General features: G+C 38.0%; 1 protein-coding gene across 4 annotated transcripts in view; it reads left to right on the top strand.

Annotated features, from left to right (window-relative positions):
• EPS8 (EGFR pathway substrate 8, signaling adaptor) overlaps positions 1-25,365 on the top strand; it is a 178,039-nt gene that overhangs the window by 44,893 nt on the left and 107,781 nt on the right. For 3 of the 4 annotated variants that reach the window (XM_028119802.2, XM_028119799.2, XM_088025931.1), the window contains exon 2: positions 13,676-13,746. The exons of the other annotated variant lie outside the window; for it this stretch is intronic. The gene's annotated coding sequence lies outside the window, so the exon portion shown is untranslated. The remainder of the gene's footprint in view (positions 1-13,675; positions 13,747-25,365) is intronic. 4 annotated transcript variants of the gene reach the window in all.

The following is a 25,365-nucleotide window of genomic DNA, read 5'->3' as shown; positions in this document are numbered from 1 at the left end:
GTGGCAAGAACACTTCAGATTACTCTCTCAGCAAATTTCAAGTATAGAAAACAGTATTACTGAGTCTAGTCTCCATGCTATACATTGGATCCCCAGAACTTATTTGTCTTCTAACTGGAAGTTTATATCCTTTGACCAATATCTCCCCTTTACCCTCATTCCCCAAGCCCCTGGCAAACACCATTCTACTTGCTGGTTCTATGAGTTTACCTTTTTTTAGATTTCACATACAAGTGAGATCATATAATATTTGCCTTGTTTTGCCTGGCTTTTTTCACTTAGCATAATGTCCTCCAAGTTCATTCATGTTGTCGTAAATGGCAAGATTTCCTTCTTTCCATTGGCTGAATAATACTCCAGTGTGTATATATGTAGCACATTTTCTTTATCTACTCATCCCTTGATGGACACTTAGGTTGTTTCCCCATGTCGGCTATTGCAAATAATGGTACAATGAAAATGGTAGTGTATCTCTTTGAGATACTGATTTTATTTCCTTTGTATGTATACGCAGAAGAGATTGCTTCTGGAATGAGATTGCTAGATCACATGGTAGTTCCATTTTTAAATTTTTGAGGAACCTCTGTACTGTTTTCCATAATGGCTGTACCAGGTCTATGTTTCTTTTTCAGAAATTTACATTCCCACCAACAGTGAATAAGGGCTCTCTTTTCTCTATCCGCTTGCCAACACTTGTTATCTCTTGTTGATGATAGCTATCCTAACAGGTATGAGGTGATATCACATTGTGGTTTTGATTTACATTTCCCTGATGATTAGTGATGTTAAGCATCCTTTTATGTTTTTGTTTGCCGTTTGTGTGTCTTATTGGGCAAAATGTTTATTCAGGTCCTTTGCTCATTTAAAAAATCTGGTTATTTTTTGTTGTTAAGTTGTATGTATTCCTTATATATTTTGGACATTGACCCCTTATCATATATGTGGTTTGCAAAGACACATTCCTTTTAATTTCATTGCTGAGAGTATTTGATTTCTGCTTAAAGGATCAGCCTAGTCCTGAAGGGCCAGTTCTGTCCTTTGGAAATTTTAAGAACCCTGATTCATTAGCTTCTTACTTGATAGCAAATACTGTTGCTGTTGATTCTGTGTTAACTTTGTGCCTCAGTCTGGTAATTGGGTTTCTGTCTTGCTTGTATGGTAATTACCCCAGGCCTAGTCACAGATTTCCTATATTGACTCTTTGTCTCAGCCTTAAGAACCTGCCCAGAATCCCTTAATTCTCTTTAATTTCCTAGATTTAGCTGACCACCCCTCCCAACCTTCCTATACCCACCCACAGATTTAAGTCTTGCTTGAGTCTCCCGTTTCTTCACCAGCAATCCAGTTAACATGGTATCTGAACTATGGTATAAATGGAATTTGGTAGGACTGGTTGGTGCTAAGGAGAAGGGAAGGTGTCCAGAGGTAAAGAGAAGGGGAAATTGACATGAACATAGCAGAAAAGTACAAAAAGACAGGTACATTTCTTCATTCACAACGTTGTGAACTTTGTAAAGGAAAGAAATCTTGTCCCATTGTTTACTGCTCTATCTCTCTAAGACTGTCTAAAAACTGCCCAGCATTTAACCTATCCAGTAAATACTTGCTGAATGAGTGTTTGGGAGATACACTGAATTGACTGGTTTGTCTGGAGGGCACTTTAATGTGAACTTTTAGGGATTGGGATCATTTTGGTCTTGTTTATTACTAGAGCTCCATATATTTTTGTTGAATGAATGAATAAGTAATGGGATTACTGGAGTAGAGGCTAGAATGCTCAAATTGATAATGCAAAATCTTGAATGTCGTGCTAAGGACATTCTCATGACAAGAAAAAGGGCAGAGTTCAGGATCTAATTATCTTATTATCGACATCTACGGCCTAATGTAATAAGAGTTTTATTCTCTGAGTATACTCTTGAGCCGAAGCGTTCAGAAAGGGAATCCTTTCTCAGCATCAAAATGCTGAGGAAAGAAGGGTTCTTTTTATCTAAGATATTCCTTTTTGAGTTAAGTGTACTATCTAAATAGGTAGATATGTTTCCAAAACATGCTTTTAAAAGTTGCTTGTTTGAATAGTTAACACTTTTATACACATCAATTCCAGAAATATGTTTCTTTTTAATGTCATGTGAATAAAGATGTGCTTTCAGGGACTCAACAAGGTGATGAAAGGCATCCACTGTTTTCATTCTTGCTGGTCTATTTTGACATTCAGTGGTGTTAAGCAAGTATTCACTGCTTCAGGCTCCTTGAATCTGTGTGCTGGAGTGAGTGTTTCTAGGTGTTGAATACACACCTCTTCATCTGCTTTATCTCTGGACTCTGGCATGGGCCATTTTAGGCCATAGGATGTTTACTTTCCAAATACTATTACTCTGGAGAAGTGAAACCTATCCAGCCTACAAATCAAATGATTTTATTGAGGAAGAGAGCTTATCTTGATAGATGCACTTAAAGGAATTTCTTCTCAATGTTTTATCTTCATTGAGTGCCTGTACTGCTTAGGGATCAAATCATCCCTGATTGTGATAAATATTAGTTTTATATATAAATAAGAGTTTTTTTTTTCTTTTTCTTCCTCTTGTGAATGTGTGTCTGCCATAGGATAATGTGTAAAGCTAGACTTGCTAATTAAGAATATTGTTTCTGCCAGGTATAACCTAAAACCAGAGCTGGAATTAGGGCAGGACCATGGCAAATGCACACTGAGCACCAGAATGGCAGGTGTGTCCTCTACAGGATAGAAGATCACTGTCACTCTTGGCTCCCTGCTTTCTCCTTATCTTCATCCAAGCACCCGGCAGGTTCAGAAAGATAGAGTCCAGTTCTCCAGGTAGTCATCCTCAGCAGGAGAAAACCAGGGAAAGTGATCATCTGAAATCATGGACATAGGGGCAAAAGGCAGGAAGCTTGAGGTTTTTGAAATGTAAATAATTCTATGGCAGGTGATTAAATTTTCTTAGATGAATTACTATAGCCAGTCTAGATTCTGGAGGAACTAATTCTTTTTTTTTTTTTTTTAAGATTTTATTTATTTATGGGACAGAGAGAGACAGGGAGAGAGGGAACACAAGCAGGGGGAGTGGGAGAGGGAGAAGCAGGCTTCCCGCCGAGCAGGGAGCCTGATGCAGGACTCAATCCCAGGACCCTGGGATCATGACCTGAGCCAAAGGCAGATGCTTAACGACTGAGCCACCCAGGCGCGCCCCTGGAGGAACTGATTCTTTTTAGGCTTACTGGTGTAGGAGATCATAAGCAAAATCTCCTAACCAATGTTGGGAAATCTAGAAAATAGGAAAATAACGATGTATAATTTTAATATATAAGGACGATTGCTTACTATTTTTGTATTTGATTTTAATGAACAAAATGCTTGCTCTATGTTGTTTTGATGAGGATAATTTGTTTTTCCACCACTACTACTAGCATAATTGTTCTTGTCATTGTCTTCATCATCATCAAATATTTATTAATTCCTGGCTAATAAGCAAGGAAAGTTCCAGGAAGAGTGGAGAAGATAAATAAGTGGAAGATGTGACTTCTTTTTTTAAAGAAGATTTATTTCCTATTTCGGACTGAACATGTCCTAGGAAAGTAAAAATAAAGTATATGATTTATTCATTACATAAATGATCATTAATCTCCCTTATGTGCTAGGCACTGCCCTCAGAATTTGAGAAATAATGTTGGATAAAATATAGTTTCTGCCCTTAAATTTAATGTCCAGGGAGACATTACATTTAGACTTGTCTATCTAGTGATAGACAAAGACATAGACTTGTCTATCCAGTGATAGACAAGCAAATAAGAATTTCAATAAATTGTAACATAAATTGTCAGTGAAGTGCCACAGAGAGTGCTTGCTATAGGAAGATACTATATTAAAAGATGTATGAAATAAAATATTGGACAGTTTGGAAGGCAGAATAAAAACATTCTTTTGGGCTCCTGAGTGGCTCAGTTGGTTAAGCATCTGACTTCGGCTCAGGTCATGATCCCGGGGTCCTGGGCTCCAGCCCCACGTTGGGGCTCCCTGCTCAGCGGGGAGTCTTCTCCCTCTGCCCCTCTTCCCACTTGTTCTCTCAACCTCTCTCTCTCTCTCAAATAAATAAAATCTTTAAAAAAAAACATTCTTTTAAGTCCTTATTTCTTATGTTGTCCCTTAGTAAGAGCCTAAGGCATAACCTTAAATAGTCAAGTAATAAAAACATTCTGCTAACAATGAAAGTACTATAGTTCAGGTATGTTACATTCAGCTCTTCCAAAAGAACACAGGCATGGATCTTGTGAAATTTGGTTAAGTGGGCCTTAAATTCTTTCTAGCATCAATTGTCTTAATATTTGCTTTTGCCTGATGCCCTGTGGTATGGTTTGAAAAGAAGACCTTGTTTTATATGGTAGGTTGGCAGGTGTCAAGGTTAGTATTCCATTATGAAAATTAAGAAACCTGATCTGCGTTTTTTTTTCTTTTGTTTAGGCAGTGTATGTTTCCACCTCTGTGAGGAGGGATTTGATGAAAGAGAAAAAGCTTAGGTCCATTATTCCTTGGCTGTTTTGTCTCTGTCTGCCATAAAACTTTTTGTAGAATAGAATTTTTTATAGCCAACTACTGTTTTACACCAGCTTGGTGTATTTTATTTTCTTTATATCAGGTGAAGGAAATCAGAACTTTTTTATACGTTGAGTTGTTCAGTTCCAGAGGGAAAAATACCAAGAGAGCTGTGGAATTTTTCTGCCTAGAGATCTTTAAGAAAAGATGTTCAGACACTTAACTGCCTGAAATTGTGTAGAGTTTTGTGTGTCCTACTTGAACGAGCAAGATGTATAAAAACCCAGACTTAGAAAATTGGTATCATTAAGGATGATTCTTCTCTAGTCATTTTCGTTTGCCTAGTAGGTAGATTTATTTGGTAATAAATACTTAAAATTGGTGAGTATTTGACTTATGAATATTGCTTACATAATATCTTAATTTGTACTGTGAAGGATTTTTGCAGTTTTCAGAACACTTGTACATAATTACGTTATTTGAAGCTCAGGGGTCTTCTGTGGTAGACAAGGCTGGCATTATGGGTGATCCCCATTTTGCTGATGAGAAATCTGAGGATGTGAGTTTATGAGAGTTTCCTCTAAGTTATTAAATGGTGGGCTTTGGCACAGGCTTTCTGATAGCACATTTTTGCTCTTTTTAGGATGTTATGGGGCACTGATTTTTTTCGTAAATGAGTATTTGTTCTGTTGTATGTCAAAATCAGGTCCGTGTGTTATCTCTGGGTCATTGATTTCTCCTTTCTTCAAGCTGAATGATCACTGGCGGAATGGAGAACGTGTTTGGCCTTCCTCCCCAGTTATTATTTCATCAGCTGGTACTTTCTTATCAGTTGGTGTTGAAGATGGTAATTGGGGGTTCTCAGATCAGCTCACAAAAAATAATTTAACTTACAAAAGTACTGAATCAATGTTATTGGAAGTAACTTGCTGCTCATAAAATAATGTGGTTTGATGTTTAAAAACTGGTTGTTTCTAGGAAACAGGGAGTGAATTTGTTAATGTACGAAGATTAGGTACTTTAACTACATTAGCTATATATGGTATCCACTTCAGCTGAGCTGAATTTTGATAAATTAGACTGCACTTAAGAGAACCAAAATAAAATCAGTTCATTAACTATTGAGTCTTTTCATGGGGGCCACAGGTTAAATTTTAGAGTTAACAGGGCCAAATGTGTACCACGAATAAAATCTCTAGGAAGAAAAAGGATGTATTATTGATGATTACCAGATTAGGCTTTGTGTGTTGAGATAATTTTGCCTTATAGCTCTGGTTTAAGAATTTGTTTTCCCCTGAACATTTAGTACATACATAATACAGAGTGTAAAAAATTTTGCAAACGTCAGAAAAGGACAAAGAAGAACGTAATTCCTTGTAACCCTTCTGTTTGAGAATGTTTTTGGTAAGAGAAGGGTGAGGTCATTTTAGAAGAAGGAATTAGTACAGCACAAGGATGACTGACATATTCAGGAGCATATAGACAGTAGCTAAGGGTAGGAGAATACTTGCTGGGGTATAGTTGTAGATGAGTTTGATTAGCTCAGTTATGTTGGACCACAAATTCCAGGACAAGAGATTTGTTGCTCTCAAATAAGGGATTGCAAAGCTCTTGTAGCCTAGGACTCATGTTTTCCAGGTAAGGAAATCTAAGTGAATCATTCAAATAAGTGGAGAAATTGGGGCTGGAACCCAGGCTTCTTGATTATTAAAGAGAATGTTGCTTCTATTATGTGATCTTATATGTTGGCCATCATTGGTTCTGGGACAGAGGAAAGCAAAGTAAAAGCATTGCTTTTTAAGAGTAAATTTTCACAGTCTTAGAAAAAGGATTAGAAGGAGAAGTTAGTTGGAATAGGAAGACCAGTTAAGCTTATTTTGATAAATCTGGCAGTGAGGAGATCCAGAGTGGAAAAGATGGAGAAGTCAGGAACAACCAGAGTTTCAAGCTGAGTAATGAGAAAGGAAGTTGCATTAAAATAATAAATGAGTAAATTTGGAGAGTAAACTTGTTTTGTGAGGAAGATCAAGTTCAATTTTGAATAAATTAGGAAATCAAGGAGAAATGTTTTATTAGGCAGACAAGACTATGGGGCTGATGTTGTAAATGTTAAATTACACTTTGCAGATAATGAGGATTGACTAGTAGGATAGCATGTATTATAGGACTAATTTCTTCACAAGGTACAACTGAGGGCAGTTTAATTCCAGAAAGTCTTCCTGAGACTGTTGCTTCAGGAAAGAATAACTTATCTATTAGATGTGTCACTGAATGAAACATCTGGTTAATTAACTGGTGTGGGCAGGTGCACTTCAAAAAGACCTTTGTTGGCCTGGTTGTGTGATGTCTAATAATAGTCTTCTTCTCTAATAAAAGTCTAAGTTGGAAGAGCAACCCCATGTAAAACCTATGTGTTAAAGAAAATGGCCATACCTTTCAGCCATTCACTGCCACAGTGGCTTCATGATATTCTATGATGTGATCACATTTTTTTGTCATGATTGTAATTCAGTTTAATAATGCTAACTGGTTTCGTTTGGGCAATGCATTGCCCTAATCACTCACCGTTTGTTTTTAAACTTCTTTGTATGAGTAAAACCAAATGTAACAGCTGTTGATGTTTCTGCTAAGAGGTAGTGAACCTGAACTATTATCTGTATGGTCCATGAAGGTTTTAAAGATGGAGCCCATGTCTTTGTTTACCTTCTGTTTGTGTATTTCTAAGGATTTCTAAGACTTTAAAGCATATTTATTTATTTATTTATTTTAAAGATTTTTATTTATTTTAGAGAGATCACGAGCCTATGGGGGCGGAGCAGTGGGAGAGGGCAGAGTCCACTGTGGGGCTCGATCTCCCAACCCTGAGATCAAGACCTGAGCCAAAATCAAGAGACAGATGCTTAACTGACTGAGCTACCCAGGCGCCCATAAAACATATTTATTAACTTCATCTATTACTAACCAGTTTACTTAAATTTTGGGGCCTTGATGTTCCTATGCTGGTGTTCCAGCATTTATCACATTGTGTTATCTACCTGGGTTTGAGTCCAGCTTAACTGCTTAGTGGCTGAATGGATTTGCAAGTTATTACAGTTCTCATGTTAGGCATAGGGCGTAGTTAAAAAAAAGAGAGTGTGCGCTAACCACTCTTGTTGCTTGCCTTTGAAGCCTGCCCTGGTGAAGAACAGTTTTTTTTCAGATCTCCATTTCTGGGTGGGGACCCCTATGTAGGCCGTCCATTTCTGCCTGGGAATCTAAGCCTGAGCACAGCTAATTGTTTTTAGTTTCTTTGCTGCTGCTTTGAACAGATGTGCTTAGGTTAATAGCTTTGGGCAGCTGGATGCATTAATGGTTTTTCTCATAATTTTGCTACACAGGAGGTATTATTTCTGTTTTACATACCTGGAAACTGAGGCTCAGTGTGGTTGATAAGTACCTTTCCTTTTTTTTTTTTTTTAAGGTTTTATTTATTTATTTGACAGAGAGAGACACAGCGAGAGACGGAACACAAACAGGGGGAGAGGGAGGGGGAGAAGCAGGCTTCCTGTGGAGCAGGGGGCCTGATGCGGGGCTCGATCCCAGGACCCTGAGATCATGACCTGAGCTGAAGGCAGACACCTACCGACTGAGCCACCCAAGCGCCCCCCTCCTTTTTTTTGATAAGTACCTTTCCTAAAGCCATGCAGTAATTGTCAAAGCTGAGATTTAAACTTGGGAAAAACTGTCTTACTCATTAGCCTCTACTATTTCTCCTGGCTCTAATGAAAGTTTCAGTGTCAAATCTATATGACACCTATGTTCTGGTGCAGCTTTGCACCTTAGGAAATCCCTGTTTAGTGAATTAGTATGTGTATTTGTAGGTGCTTTGTAGCTTTTAAGTTCTATACAGATGTTAGTCATTAAGAGCGATCTAGTCCTTTATACAATTATATTCTGCATCTCTCCCTTTTATTATTTTTCTAGTCCTGTTCACAAGATTTCTAGACTGCTCAGATTTTTTGTCTTTAAGCATGATTTCTATCCTCAACTCTGCTGCCATCTTAGAGTTAGCTTCTGTTGGTTGGGGTCCCTGTGTGTCAGAAAATACAATAGGAAAAAATGAAGGACTCCCCAAAGGGAACTAATGTCACTTTTAAAAGCTTATTTAAAAACATTTTAAATCATCTCAAGGGACTTTCAGAGTCTTTTTTGAAAAGTTTTGTTTACTAGGAGTCTTCCGTTCAGGGGAGTCAGTGATTGAGAATGTGGACCACATTCAGACAGACCTGGCTCAAATCCTGCCTCTGCTCTATGACTTGGGACTTTGGACATGTTTCATAACCTCTTTAAGCCTTAGTCTTAACCTGTAAGATGGGAGTAATACTAATACTTACTCCCAGGTTATCATAAAGAACACATGAACTAAAGTATATGCTGTGTTTAGTGTAGTGTGTTACACAAAGAGTGCTGTCAGTAAGTGTTAGCTGGTATTGCAAGTTGAAGGCTAGGCTTGAAAGAGGAACCCATGGATATAGTCTGTGCTGAACTTGAATGATCTGAAGTAGATGTGTCCTCTGCGGAGTAAGGGGTGAGGATAAGACCGCAATGGAAGTCTCTTCAGGTTCTGGTCCCAAGTGTGGTAGGCTCAGTCCCATCATGGAGTGTTTAACAAGGGGGTACTTAATGATTTGATCCAGAAGTCCTTAGAGAAGGAAGGTATATATACTCTTATGTGAATTCAGCAAACACGTATTAAGCACCTGCTGCTGCCAGGCACTCCCTATGCAAATGCTGATGATACAAAAAGAAAGTAAGTCTTCCTCTGTCTTTTTGGAGCTCATGTTCCAACTATGGGACCAGTATGTGAAGCAATGACTGATAAAACATGATAAGTTATAACAAAATAAAGCTTTAAGGTACATGCAATATGCCCTAGGGCATCAGGTGAGGGAAGGAAGCCCATTCTTATTGATACTTTATCTTCAAGGGTAAGAATTTTCTTATAGAAGCATTAGTCCAGTGAATTACTTTGATTTTTTTTTTTTTTTTAAGATTTTATTTACTTGATAGAGACACAGCGAGAGAGGGAACACAAGCAGGGGGAGTGGGAGAGGGAGAAACAGGCTTCCCGTGGAGCAGGGAGCCCAATGCAGGGCTCGATCCCAGAACTCTGGGATCACGGCCTGAGTCTCGAAGGCAGACGCTTAACGACTGAGCCACCCAGGTGCCCCGACTGTCTTTTTTTTTTTTTTTTTTAAGATTTTATTTATTTGAGAGAGAGAGAGCGCGCGCGCACAAGCAGGGGGAGTGGAAGGCAGAGGGAGAAGCAGGCTTCCCTCTGAGTGAGGAGCCCCATGTGGGGCTTGATCCCAGGACCCTGGGATCATGACCTGAGCCGAAGGCAGACGCTTAACTGACTGAGCCACCCAGGCGCCCCTACTTTGATATTTTTTAGGGTAGATTTATCCTTCAAACACCAAAGATAGTCCAGATGTAACTTAAATTTGGCTATGTGACTGAAAACAGCCTATCTTTAAACATTTGTAACAATATTATCCAAAATCTTTACAACTTAGGTAAATAAAAGTTATAGGCAAATTCTTGTCCTACTGATTACATAAAGGACACTCATAGCTTCAGTGTATAAAGGGGTTTCTTAGTTCATCAGAGTGGATATGTTTTCCAAATTATTATTTATACCAGTGGGGATTTTGTTGGCATTTGGGGAAGAAGTGAGTTTAATATTAGGTAGCCTAACAATATTAACAATACTAATAACTAGCAGAATAATGATTGGTTGTTGACAATGAATATTAGCTACTGTGAAACACTAACACAACAGTGGTAGGAAATGTGTGTGTATACCCACACTTCTGTAGTTCATATAAAAGATTAAAATATATTGAATCTTGTATAATATCAAATCCACATATCACATTATATGGAAGAAATTATTTTTCTCATTTTACGGATGAAGGAGATAGAACTTGCTTGAGATGATGTAAAACTAATAAATGATGGATCAAAAATTGAATTGCAAAGCCTTGTTCTTTTCACCTTTTTGTGTTGAATACAATTGTTTCTCACTTAACAGGATTCATCATATAGTAATTTAAATTACACATGTATTTTTTTTTTAATATTTTATTTATTTATTTGAAAGAGACACAGCGAGAGAGAGAGAACACAAGCAGGGGGAGTGGGAGAGGGAGAAGCAGGTTTCCCGCGGAGCAGGGAGCCCGATGTGGGGCTTGATCCCAGGACTCTGGGATCGACCTGAGCCGAAGGCAGATGCTTAACGACTGAGCCACCCAGGTGCCCCTAAATTACACATGTATTGTCCATACTTGAAGAATTTGAGCCAAACTCTTCACACCCCTGTAGCTCAACATGAGTCTTCCTAGTGCCAAATGAAGTGAACCAAAACCTTTGAAGTAAAACATCTAAAGTCTGGCAGTTTGCTTATATTTTTCAGAGTCACTATTCCATTTTCTGATAAATTGCTGTTTTCAATGTACTAGCTGTACTTAATAAAGAGATCAACCATTACATACAGAACATAACATTTTAGCTAAACAATTGAGACAAATATCTACTAGCTCAGACATTAGTTAGTATTATTTTGTTAAAACATCTCATAGGAACATGTAGTTAAGTTTTAAATTCTTAAAAGTACTTCTGTTACAATACTTGAAGTACCATTTATTTTGATATGTTGTATACCTCATATTTTTTGTATTTTGGAAACCTTCAAATATACAAGGTAGACAGAATAGCAGAATGAACCCCTGCGTAGCACCATCAAGCTTTAGCAGTTATTAACTCTGGGCTAATCTAGGTTCATCCATCTGCCCACTTCTTCCCTCCTGTGTGAAACAAAGCAGATCTCATCTCAGATACACCATTGTATATGTAATTACTTCAGTATGTTATTCTTTTTTTAAAGATATATTAATTTGAGAGACAGTGAACGAGAGAGAGGAAAGAGAGATTGAGAGCAGGAGCCCAGGGAGGAGGGGCAGAGGGAGAGGGAGAAGCAGGCTCTCCACTGAGCAGGGAGCCCGATGCGGGGCTCCATCCCAGGACCCTGGGATCATGACCTGAGCTGAAGGCAGACACTTTACTGACTGAGCCACCCAGGTGCCCCTCAGTATGTTATTCTCAAAGATAAAAACACTTTTAAAATGTTGTAACCGGGGCACTTGTACACTTTCTCTCTCTTTGTCAAATAAATCTTTAAAAAAAATAAAAATAAAATGTTGTAACCATTTAATTATCACACCTGAAACTAAAAGTTAATTCTGAGTATTAAATATTTAGTTAATATTTGATTTGTAAGTCTTCTTTTTATAGTTTGATTAAGGTCCAAATCATGTCCTTTATGGTTAATATTTATTTTGCTAGATATTACTAATGTCTCTGTGATACAGTTTAACATGTCCTTCTCTCCTGCGTGTTTATAAAGTGGTAGAAGGATCTAGAGATTTAATCAAATTCAGATTCCCTTCCTTCCTCCCTTCGTTACTCCCTCCTTCCCTCTCTTTGTTTCTTCCTTCCTTCTTCCTGTCTCCCACCTCCACCTCTCTCTTCTCTTCTTTCTTTCGCTCCCTTTGTTCCGCCTATTCTTTTCACTTCCCTAATATATGAATGGTATTTCTTCTTTCCTCAGGAGACATAATATGTGGTGGTTTTCTTTTTTGAATACTAGTAGCTCTTATGCCTAGATACTTTAATTCATTAGGAGTTGCAGAATATGATATTTTAATTTCTACTTTATATTGATTTATTACCTGGAATATGTCTCTAAAGAAAAACTCTCCCTCATCTACTATTTGTTTAGCTAATTGTACAGTTTATATTAAAAAGTTTGAGTTGGGTTGATTTGATTACCAACTTCATTTGAACTTTTTCTAAAATGTGATCTAAACTGAGCTTGAGGGCATCTGAATAAAATGGAGAAGTTTAGCACATAGACTATGTGGCATCTATTTAACTAGCCATGTAATTTTTTAATTTACTCTGTGATATTGCTGAGGTTGTCATTGATGTGTGGCCTCTAAGCAAGTGAGACTATATTATATGAGCATCTGAACAGAAGAATGAAGTGCTGATCTTCAGTATTTTCATGCTGTTATAGAGTTAGGATTCAAATTCGCACTCCTGTACTCCACAGTCCCTTTTCATTGCTGTTAGAGCCACGTGACAAAGAAGTCCATACTGCAATTATTAGTTCTTAAGCATTATGCGGTATTAGTGATCATTTTTAGTTTTTTTAATTAATTGTTTTCAGTGATCATTTCTTATTTAAAGCACAAACTCTTTGTCTTGTTATTTCACTTTTAAAAAATTTTCACACATGGAATCTTTAACTATCTAATGGATATGTACCTATTCACAATATTTATTATAATATTGTCAGTTACACAGATATGTCATGTACTAACATGCGCTCCTAGTGTGGGTCTGCATTTTAAGTACCTAGGTTACTGGGGCGCCTGGGTGGCTCAGTTGTTAAGCATCTGCCTTCGGCTCAGGTCATGATCCCGGGGTCCTGGGATCGAGCCCCGCATCGGGCTCCCTGCTCCGCGGGAAACCTGTTTCTCCCTCTCCCACTCTCCCTGCTTGTGTTCCCTCTCTCACTGTGTCTCTCTCTGTCAAATAAATAAATAAAATCTTTAAAAAAATAAATAAATACCAAGGTTACTATGTGTGTTTATAGACCTTGAGCTAAATATACAAGTCTAACTACATACAGAAAAAAATTGAATATGGCTATTCTATATATAGTTTGTGAAATGCTAGATAAATGTAAAAACATGAAAAATTAAGTACCTCTGAGGCATTGGTATGTTCAGATCCTAGTATAAGTCTTAGAATTTTAGTTTGTTTAGAAGTTAAGTACTTCTCAGAGTTACTACAAGGATTAAATCAGATGGCATGTTAGTGTGCTCATCACAATATTTGATCCTTTGTCACTTCTTTCCCCTTTATCTTTTCCATTCATATAATTTTTAATCTACATGAAAAGAGACAAAAAATTTAAGTGAAAGAACAAATATATGTATTAAGCAAAAGCAGCTACTGCTTTTTCAGACTGTGCTTCAAAATGAAATTTTATTTTTTTCACTTAATTTTTATGCACAGGTCATCTTTAATACAGCTCTCATTGGACTGAAGTGGAAGCATAAGAACTGGAGCATATTTTCATTTTTGAGGTGAGTCCATTTGTAGAAAAATTTAGGCATTTAAAGCCACCTGCTGTTTCTTAGGAAATTTTGACATTTGCATGTATTCTGAGAAATACTACAGTTATCCGTGAAATGCTGTTAGTGTGAAGTGGTGGGAGAGCCCCAGGTCCCCACCTTCATGCCCAGTCCTGGTTACCTGACTTCTCTGTGTCAGTTTGCCTGTTTTTAAAATGGGAATGATGGGCCTATTGACTCTGCTTACCTTTCAGATTACATGTTGTGAGAATAAATTGAGATCATGGATATGTAAAGTGTCTTATTAAGAAAAATGTAAGGTGGAGGTGTTAATACTGTGAACTGTCAGTGAGTTAAATGGGAATTAACAGTTACATGCAGAGAATCTGTAAGTATGGAATTTTTGGATGTAACTAGCGTAGCCAGTGGAACGGTAGGAAGACCATGCCGTCTTATGTATTGTTTCGGAGAGAACTGCGAACACAGAAGAGGGGAAAGTGAGAGGAGGAAGAAGTGGCGGAGGAAAGCGAGCCAGACCAATTAGATGTCTCGGCAAGTATTGGCGTTTTTAGAACTAAAAATTTCTTTACTTATGAGGATGTATTTGGAGGAATTATTAATCTGTGGATTACAAAAAATGTATTTTCTATTGAAAACCTGTTATGTCGGGATGCCTGGATGGCTCAGTCGGTTAAGCGTCTCCCTTCGGCTCAGGTCATGATCCCAGGGTCCTGGGATCGAGTCCCACGTCGGGCTCCCTGTTCAGCAGGGAGTCTGCTTCTCCCTCTCCCTCCGACTGCCGCTCTCCTACTTGTGCTCTCTCTGACAAATAAATAAATAAAAATCTTTAAAAAAAAAAAGCCTGTTATATCTTTTCAATACTTTTATATTCAGTATTTTACTTTCTTGCTGTGGGAAAAACATCTAGTTCTGATTTTTCTCTTCCCTGGAGTTTCAGCCATTCATCTGGATGCCTTAGTGTCTGCGGCCTGAGTCAAGCTGAATGGGTGTTTGTTCTCACTCCATCAGTTTTTGTTTGTTTCATTTGTCTCCTTAACTTCCTTTATTTCTCTTATTTGTCTTCAGCTCAGCCAGCACGTGTCCTGTCTTACCTCTTTTTGGGTTTAGGTTTTTACACGTAACCTTTTATTCTGGGTCTCCCAAATTGTACCCTGAGGCTTTTCAAAGGTGTTAGAATACTATTTAGCAAGTACTATTTATCAAATACTATGATTACTGTATTTCTTTCTAGTAACTATGTTTTGAGAGTAATTTACTTATATCTTGGGAGAGAAAGATAGTAGTAAATCGGTAAAATGGTAGTAAGATTCCTGTCTTCCTGCAGTCTGTCATCAGGTGTTATGGATTCTAGCGTGGTGGTCCTGACTCTGTAGCTAGATGATTTGGTCATCTTTGGTCAGACGTTGCCGCTGCTATTTCTTTTTCTTAGTCCAGAAGAAAATGTATTTTTCTCACACAATGGACTTATTCAGTTCTTTGTGGAGTGACTGAGGGGGCGGTGTTCAAGGTCCTGCCCAGGGATCAGGGACCTGTCTTTTAATCTCCAGGGCCAGCTCGACAGTTTTAATTCTCCTGCTGCTACTTTCGCCTCTAATTTATTGTTTGGCTGAGTCATCTAGCAACTACTTCTGTGTTCTCTTAGTACAATTGCAAGGCATATTCTTTTGTATTTTTGTTTCTTACTTAGTAAACAAGTGGCGTATTTAGTTCCACTTACAAGTCATTTCTTCAGTTTCCCAAAAAAAGTAATTGACCAGTCTATAGAAACATAATTGTAGAGGGTTTTTACCAATTGCTTTTCTCTTTAGATGGTGGGTGTAGGCTGTAGGAGAAAGCCTGTTCACAGTCTTCACCATCTAACATTTGTAAAATTTTGGGCATGTATCCTCTTGAGCCTCAAACTTCATGGTTGTAAAATGGGTATAGTGTTACTGACACTATTGAATTGTTAGGATTTAAGGAGATAGCCTACAGAAAGTGTCCAGTATGGTGGAGCCTGGGTGGCTCAGTCGGTGAAGTCTCCAACTCTTGATTTTGGCTCAGTTCATGATCTCAGGGCTTGAGATTGAGCCCCGCATCTGGCTTTGTGCTCAGCGGGGAGTCTGATTGAAATTCTCTCTCTCCCTCTCCCTCTGCTCCCCCCATGCTCTCTCGCTGTCTCTCTTTCTAAAACAAACAAACAAACCGTAAAAAGAAAAGAAAGTGCCCAGGGTGGTATGGAGCACAACTGTGTGCTTAGGTAATTATTGTCATTTTTGATTTATCCTCTTCCCTCAATCTGTTATCATTGTCATTATTATGAGATTAAGCCCAAAGGGAGTTATGTATAGGTGAGCTTATAACAGGATGCAGTGTTGATAAATAAGGTCTCTTGTTGAAGTTGTGTGTAGTTGTGGATTCTCTGGTACACTCTTCATCTTCGTTAACATGACAAAGTCCCAGCTTAGAGATAGGTCAACATGTCTGACTGAAGTTACTGAGATGGGTTAATTGGTCACTACTGAGCTGTTTTTGAGAATAGTGTTAAGAGTTTTCTGAAATGCACAGTTTATCTTCAGATTTAATTGCTCTCGGAAGTAGGCAGTTATTTAAACTGTTTATCTTTGCAAAAACAACACACAAAAAAGTATTAAGTACTTAAAACATTTACCTTTTCAGTGTGTATTTCTGTTTTATGGATATGATGAAAAAAATTCTACAAAATCAGATTTTATTTTATATTTTTAAAGGTTTTATTTATTTGAGAGAGAGAGAGCACAGAGGGAGAGGGAGAAGCAGACTCCCTGCTGAACAGGGAGCCTGGTGGGGGACTCCATCCCAGGATCTTGAGATCATGGTCTGAGCTGAAGGCAGACGCTTAACCGACTGGAGCCACCCAGGCGCCCCCAAAATCAGATTTTATTTTTTTAAAGATTTTATTTATTTGACAGAGGGAGACACAGCGGGAGAGGGAACACAAGCAGGGGGAGTGGGAGAGGAAGAAGCAGGCTGCCCGCGGAGCAGGGAGCCCGACGCGGGGCTCGATCCCAGGACCCCGGGATCATGACCCGGGCTGAAGGCAGACGCTCAACGACTGAGCCACCCAGGTGCCCCCAAAATCAGATTTTATTTTATTTTTATTTATTTATTTTTAAAGATTTTATTTATTTATTTGAGAGAGAGAATGAGAAACAGAGAGCATGAGAGAAAGGAGGGTCAGAGGGAGAAGCAGACTCCCTGCTGAGCAGGGAGCCCGATGTGGGACTCGATCCCGGGACTCCAGGATCATGACCTGAGCCGAAGGTAGTTGCTTAACCAACTGAGCCACCCAGGTGCCGCAAAATCAGATTTTAAAGAACAGAAATATATAGTGATTAATCATTCAGCTTCTTTTTGTCTTCAGATTGGCACACTTTATTTCGTCTTGCTGATGCTTACATAGAATGCAATGAAGTATTTTTATGCAGGAATACTAGAAAAAAGATGTTTCTATTTGGAAAATACTCTAGCTCTTTGAATCTTTAGTGTGAAGTTTGCGTGAGGTGAAGAAGACCTGAGTGAGTGAAACATTTAAAATGGTGAAAAGCTTATCTTAAAGTTTTATATTCTGTATTTAACCCTTAAAATATTTTGAAAAGAGAATAAATATTTCCAAGAGGACAAAGGTTCTGTTTAGGGGATTTGATTAAATCAGTGAAAAACTTGGATAACAGTTGCCCAGAACATTCTGATTATTTTATCCAAAAAAGATTTATTTCCAGATGATATGAAGGCATGCCTTTAAGATACTATAAGATATATTGTTGACTGAACTTTCTGCCTGAGATGCATTTCTGAAATGAGTAACTGGAATATTGAAATGTCATATGGAAGCTTGTCATTTGTGAATCCATTTTTTAAAACAATTCTTAACACCTAGTAGATCTTTTGTACTATTAAAGATTTTCTTAAAAAAAAAAGATTTTCTTATTTACATGTAGATAAGGAGGCATGCAGTTTGTCTCTTTTTAGTTACATGGGAAGTGTAATATTTTCCGAGGAGGGGTGACAGAAAAGAGGAGCGTGCTGTATTATAACTTGAGAATATGGTTACTATGGGAAATTTATTATGGAACCAGAAAGATATAAAGTGTTGATGGCCAACAGTCAGAGAGCAACTAAGACTGATAGAGATTTATAGAATGCCTGATTGTCCAGTTTGTAATTCTCCTTCGTAACCCAGGAAGCAAATGTAAAGAAGATTGAGTAGTGGTTGGCCACAATAAAGATAAAGTCCCTACCCTCAAAAACTTCATAGTTTCATTGACAAAACAGAATGTTCTGTCTTAAAGCCTCTGAGTTCTAAGCTCCCTGTAGACATGAACAGCCTAGTTCCAATTTATGTTATGGAATCCTTATTTTTCAGATCCTCTCCAAGTACCTAGCTCAGTGTTTGGAACCTAGCTCAGTGTTTGGAATATGTATTGGTTAAATTAAACTGGCAATATGGAATCAAGTGCTAGAGGGAAAGGCTGTGCTTTTATTCTTAAGAGTGGCTAACAGCACACGAAGTAGCTCACCTATAGAGGAATTACACTGGGCTTCTCTTCAGAAACCATGTAGGCACGAGGAGAATATAAAGTGAAATATTTATAGTTATGGGGAAAACCAAACCTCCAACCACCAACCTAGAATTCTGTATCCCCAAAATGATCCTTAAAAAATGAAGGAGACATAAAGACTTTCTGAGACAAAACAAGGACAATACCGCACTGGGAATTTCTCACCAGTACACTTGCCTTGAAAGAAATGTTAAAAGAAAGATGATTTGTAAATATTCCAGTCCATGGCTTGTCTTTTTATTTTTTTAATTGCGTTTTTTAGCATATTTTTGTTGGCTTAAATATTTTGCGCCCAAAGCTTGATACCAAAATATATTGTGCTTTAACTGTTTCTGGAAATCGTATTTTTGAAATGACTGTTTTCAGTAAAGCTTATTTGAAAACTTAGATATGGCATGAGTAGGTAGAGGGAGAAATCCGGTTACGTTGTAGGACCAATGACACAGACTGCTGACACCACCATAAGTTTTGGAACAAAAAATGGCCTGTAAAAGTTGTCCTGCATTGGACTGAAATGGCCAACTGTCTATACCCCCACCTTGATCACTCATTGGTTGTGGACCCCCCTAGGAAAGGCGTGACCTTGGGCTTGGTAGCTTGCTGCCCCTGAGGCAGTCCCTCAAAAGGCTGATTGCTCAAGGCTGTCTGTTGACTGTGCTACCAGCAGCTGGGGCAAAAAAAAAATCATTCCTTTTTTTTTTTTTTTAAAGATTTTATTTATTTATTCAAGAGAGAGCGAGCGAGAGAGCGGGAGTGAGAGATGAGAGAGAGCATGAGCGGGAGGAGGGGCATAGTGAGAAGCAGACTTCCCGCCAAGCAGGGAGCCCGGTGCAACTTGGGGCTCAATCCCAGCACCCCGGGACAATGACCTGAGCTGAAGGCAGACGCTTAACAGACTGAGCCACCCAGGCACCCCAACAAATCATTCCTTGAAGGGGTATCTGGGTGACACATCTCCAGGTTCACCTCAAATCTATAAGCCTGGGACCCATTTTATTTGTGGTAAGAGGCCCTATAAATATGGGGCAGAGGACTCTAAGAAATCTGCATATGTGGACAAACCTGAGTTCCCTTACAAGAAGAGCCACCTGCAAAGCAAAGGGCTCAAAAGTAGGGCTTAGGGGAACAGTTAAAGGAACTGGGTACAAAAAAAAAATTGTATGAAGTCTTAGATTTGTAAGGTTCTTTTGTATTCAAGTCACAAATCGTAAATATCAGACTTGTATTTTCATGCAGAAGGTATATGCTCTCCTCAGGTAGATATGATGCTGTTAGGAGAAATGCTTGACCTTTCAAGTTCAGTTAATGACTCAGCACCCTGGAGAATGTTCCTGATTATTGTTGTGTTTTTTGTAACATCCTCTATGGTTCTTCGCCTGAGGAACAGATAACCTTTCCATGTATTAGCAGTCTATATTATTAAAAGGGCCACTTGCTGTCGTTTATTTAAGCTTCATCTCTTGGACTGTTATTAGTTTGGCACAAGACACTGTATAAATTATATACGTATATACACCCTCAAATTGCTCCCTGGTTTGAAAATGGAATCTATGAATTGGCTTCTGTGTCTTTTTTTTAAGAGTTAGTACCATGGGGATGAATAGTCTGCTTAGTTCTGTGGTTGGCATGATTCTTCCAAGTTAGGTCACCTGTGTTTTCTTACTACCAGTTGCCCACACTTTAGGCAACGGTTAAATTTCCATCACTAAAAAGTACATAGTTAGAATACAAAACTAGTGATTTAGTAGAATTAGCTACATCAGTGCTTTTAATCTGTTGATTGTTTCCTTTCATGCTAACTAGCAGGAGTTTACTCATTTCACAGTTTTTAAACTTTCCCATTGCAATCAGAACTGGTGGGGAATTATTATCCTGTACTGCAGTTGTAAACTTTTAATCATTTGTTGAAAGCATTATTGGGCGGGAGAGAAGAAAACTGACAGAAACATCATGATAAAGGAAACTAGGTTTATCCATTCTTAATTTTACTGAGACAACATCACATATATTTTGCTTTACTGTATTTACATAAACTGTGGCAGTGGATCTGCTGTCATAAAGTTAAACCTGTAGGTTTCTACAGCCCATTAAAAGAAATGTTAAGGTGTTTCAGTTAGGTTTAAAATATAACCCAAGAATGAGGAGGGGTGAATACAAGCAGAACAGTGAATCAGTGAATTGGGGGTAGTGATTTGTTGATTTGGAGATAGATACATGTGTACACACACACACACACACACACACACTCTCACTCACTCACTCACTCACTCACTCTCTCTCTCTCTTTTGCCAAATGGCCAAACTGGATATAATGAGAATTTCCTACTTGGGGTCAATGCTCCTATAGCAAACCCAGCTCTGTACAGCCTTAGCTGTTTAGAAGTTAAATCAGCCAGGAAACCAGTGAGAACCCCACATGCCACAGGCCTTGTGAGATGTAAACAGTAAAACTAGTTACTTGTGTGTAATTCAGATTCAACTATACAAATTATAAGATTTCCTGAGTAGAATGATGACTTAAGAGAGCTAGTAAATTTCAAACCCTGAGAAAAATATCACTTACTGAATTACAGTCTTTCTTATCTATTTAATAATTTAAATCTGAGGAGTCATATATGCAACAAAGTTTAAATTAACTCTGGTTATGATATGTCCTCTCTAAACCATAACTCTCAGTAATCAAAATGGTTTTCCATTTAATTAGTTTGAATTGAAGAGCTTTTTCTTTTTCTTTTACTTCTACGTCATTAATGAAATTATCATCATTTCTGCTTCTAGGACAACTATATGATTTCATTTATACCTAATGTAGTACGCACTACATAATAGGCACTCAGTAAATCTTTATTCATTCTTTTAGGAGGCAAGGAGAGGTGGGATAATTAATCACCCACTTACATTAAGTAAATTGAAAGATAAAGCTTTTCATTTGTCACTTCAAAACCTGCCTCTTATTGCCATTTCACTGCTTCGAGGAATGCCTACTGTATCACTAATGTGTCCAGCAAGAAAGCATCCTGTGTGTGTGTATGTACATACATACATATGCGTTTCTCTTCACTCATTGCTGTCACTCCACAGACAAACAGGCTTTTGACAAAACCTGGCACTTCCCTCCTGACTGTTTTTCATAAAGCCACCTGGCATATATCACTGTAGAACTTTCGTTCTAGTTCTTTGCCTGGACCTTGGCATATATTTGAATTCTACTGAGCCAGTGCTGCCTTTCCAGGTGATTTGTTTTTAAGATGTTTTTTACTGCCAACCACAGGGACTGAATTTTATATCCCACAGGTGAATATGAAATTCTCAGTCCCTTCCCCAAACCCATCACTCTGTCATCCTGGACAATAAGGATTCCTCTTGTTTCTTGCTGTTTTTCTGCTTGTATTCTTTTTCAACTTGTCTTTCATGTGAAAGAAACAATCTTTCTTGCTTTTCAGGCTCTTTAATTTTTGTTGTGGAATTATCTTCAGATATTAAACTCCCCACAAAGCCTTTCTATCCTTACTGGAAAAGAAGTGGCAATTTGCTTACTGAAACCTTTCTTTTTCTTCAGTTTTCATGACTGACTGACTCCTCACGGCTATCATATTAAAATCTTCTGACCTTTCATTTATACATAAGTATGATTTAATTAGACTTACGCTGTGTTCAATGTTTATACATATACCTGTGTTACTTGTATGCTTTTAGTATGTGTATGTAGATCTGTAATACAGATAAACCTAAAGGGCAAACTCTATTTAGTATGTGTATCTATATCTCTAATATACCTAAAGGGAAAATTCTATATTTTTTATGAACCAGTCAGTCTACTGTTGCGTTTGGGGCAGGTTGCCCCAAAATATACTGCCTTGGCATATTGATTATTGTGAGTTAAAGTCACTTAAGAAATAGCCCATGCAAGGACACTGACTCTCTTCTCTCCCTCTGAAAGCAGGAAATAAATTCCCCATGTGAAGGGTATCCTCCCTGCACCTGGAGGGTAAAAAGCATCCTTTTTGCCAAAGAGAAGGAGTTCAAGTCTGAGAAGGCTGTATAAACAAACCTTGTTACTACATCTTTACTAATTTCCCACCGCAAGCCCAAACCCCTTTGTCTTATCACTTCCTCACAAGTGTATTCTTTCTTTGTCTAAAACATATAAAAGCTGCCTGTTTCTGGGGACTTCTTTGAAGCTCTTATTTCTAAGAGCTTCCATACGTATGGATTTATTTTGTTATTCTCTGTTCATCTGTTTTATGTCAATTTAATTACTAGACCAGCCAAAGAACCTGGAAGAGGAAAAAGGAAAAGTTTTCCTTTCCCCTTCAATACTACATGAGACGAACTTCCAACAAATGTTTAAGACACTGTTGACAGAGCTTAGGAATTTTTAAAATTCATATTTCCCCCCTCATTTGTATTTTTTTTCCCTCACCCATCTCTCTGTTCTTTGGTGGTGGATCAGGGCTGTTGTAGTGAGATTTCTACAGGTCTGATGTCCAAGGTCAGTACTGAGTAGTGGTTGAGGCATCGTATGACTGAGAGTCACTAGTGTAACCCCATTGTATAATTTTTGATAAGGTAACAGGGTGCCTGGGTGGCTCAGTTGGTTAAGCGACTGCCTTCGGCTCAGGTCATGATCCTGGAGTCCTGGGCTCGAGTCCTGCATCGGGCTCCCTGCTCGGCAGGGAATCTGCTTCTCCCTCTCCCACTCCCCCTTCTCATGTGCTCTCTCTCTCTCATTCTTTCTCTCTCAAATAAATAAGTAAAATCTTTAAAAAATTTTTTTTCATAAGGTAACAAAAGTAAAAGAATTAAGAAGAATAATGCAAGTGAAAATGCCATGTACTATAGAATGTGTGCGTACACACACTCTCTGGGAATGATTTCAGTCCTTGCAAAGTTAGTGGTAGAGATGAAGCAGGTTGCTGCTATAATTACTGACAGTCCCTGTAACTGAATACAAATTGGTTTAGAGATCTAGCAGGCAAGTAGAAGATCTGCTGGCTTATCTTAATTTATTGGCATGGATCCCTAGGTTAGTGGTATCCTAATTGAATGCAGAATACTGTTTGTTCTTGAAGTAAAGTATTTTTCATGTTGCCCAACAGGATACCTAGGTGATCTTTTGTTTCGATACTGAATTTTATTTCATTGTTAAATGAATCAAAATGATACAAACGGAACTGAAGATTCATTATTTTAATGCATCTTATGCTATTTTAATTTTGGGGGGGAAACCTTGAGGATTGATAGGTTTAAACAAGAAAGCAGTATCTATTACTCGCAGATACTGAGTTGTCTGTAAGCAAGCCCCTTTACAAAACAGCAGCAATGCCAGGAGAATCTGTGTGAGAGTTATGTGTATGTACGCGTCTTTCTAAAAGAACTATGTAAAAATCTACTGAAAATCCATGTAAGTGACTAATATGTACTCACTATATCATAGCAGCCAATTTTAAAATAGAATTATAGTTGATTTGAATTAATTTCTATATTTAAAGATAGAGAAAACTTCGACAAAATTTACTGACAGTCAGAAAAGCTGTCTTGGGGGCGCCTGAGTGGTTCAGTCGTTAAGCGTCTGCCTTTGGCTCAGGTCATGATCCCAGGGTCCTGGGATAGAGCCCCGCATCGGGCTCCCTGCTCAGCTGGAAGCCTGCTTCTCCCTCTCCCACTCCTCCTGCTTGTGTTCCCTCTCTCCTGTCTCTCTCTCTGTCAAATAAATAAAAATCTTTAAAAAAAAAAAAAGAAAGAAAAGCTGTGTTCTTTCTGCTTAGTCTTCCCTACTGTTGAAGTCAGTTAATGGAGACTTTTGGGTGATATTTGAAATACATCTTATATGTAAAGTGCACAATTTATCCTGGGAGTCTGAGACATGGATTAGATTTTGACATCAATTTCTGAAAGTTCATAAGCCTTAGGGACTGACTGACTCGTGGGTTATATTTTGATTTTTTATTAAGAAGCCAAAGAACTTTTCTGTTATGTGAATGAATACTGTAATACTCAAAGTCAATAGGAAATAAAGAAAGAATGACAATAGGCATCCTTACATAAATAAAATGATGCTTTAATACTAACATAGTCAACATATTGGTTATCTTAAAAACTGAATTCTGTGTTTACAGTAAAAATTAAGGTATGCCGTCTTTAAGATGGGAAAAGGTGGCATTAGGTTAATGTGTAAAATGATCTTAACTTGGGAGTTACCCAACAGGCACTTTGGTTTTGGACTAAATGTAACTAGAATAGGGGTGCCTGGGTGGTGCAGTTGGTTAGGTTTCTGACTCTTGATTTTGGCCTAGGTCTTGATCTCAGGGTCCTGAGATCGAGGAGTTGGGCTCTTCACTTGTCCTGGAGTCTGCCTGAGATTCTCTCTCCCTCTGCCCTACCCCCTGCTGAGGCATTCTCTCTCTCTCTCTCTCTCTCAAATAAATAAATAAATAAATAAATCTTTAAAAAGTAAGTATAATTAGAATAATCTGGGCAGGTATATAGAAAGTGTTGCCACATGTATCAGATTTAAAAAAGAAATACAAATGTGGTTGTTAATTTAGGGAATAATGTCTGATATTATTGAGAGTATCAAAAGACCTAACCTACTACCTTTTTTTTTTTTAAAGCTATAGAATAGGTCTACATTATGTTTTTTAAGTTAGAACTTGACACTGACACCATAAATGCGAGGTATATGTTTATTTTGGTCTAGAGGATAAATGTTATGTATGTTTATGCCTTATATGTAACAATAAAAAATCTATTCTGACAACTAACAGAATGAATCCTGTTGATCTAAAAGGAAAGAAAAAGGTGAAAAATCAGCAAGAAAAATTTGAAGTTATGGGCAAAGGGTTTTAATAAGGGATCACTGCTAAACTAAGAATTGTGTAAAAAAATTTCCTCTGTCTAATTGGGATAGATTTTTCAAGTGATATACATGCAGTTTTGGTGAGAGTGAAGGATAGCATCTGTGGAGTGTAGGGGTGGAAAAAGTTTACCTCAACCCTCTTAGGGTCTCCAGCTGGATCTGCAAATTAAA

This window comes from Eumetopias jubatus, unplaced genomic scaffold (assembly GCF_037043125.1).
Source record: "Eumetopias jubatus isolate StellerSeaLion01/CBP00866 unplaced genomic scaffold, mEumJub1_p1.0 scaffold_8, whole genome shotgun sequence".
Lineage (NCBI taxonomy): Eukaryota > Metazoa > Chordata > Mammalia > Carnivora > Otariidae > Eumetopias > Eumetopias jubatus.
The sequence above is the reverse complement of the archived record's forward strand: the minus strand, read 5'-3'. Positions and strand labels throughout refer to the sequence as shown.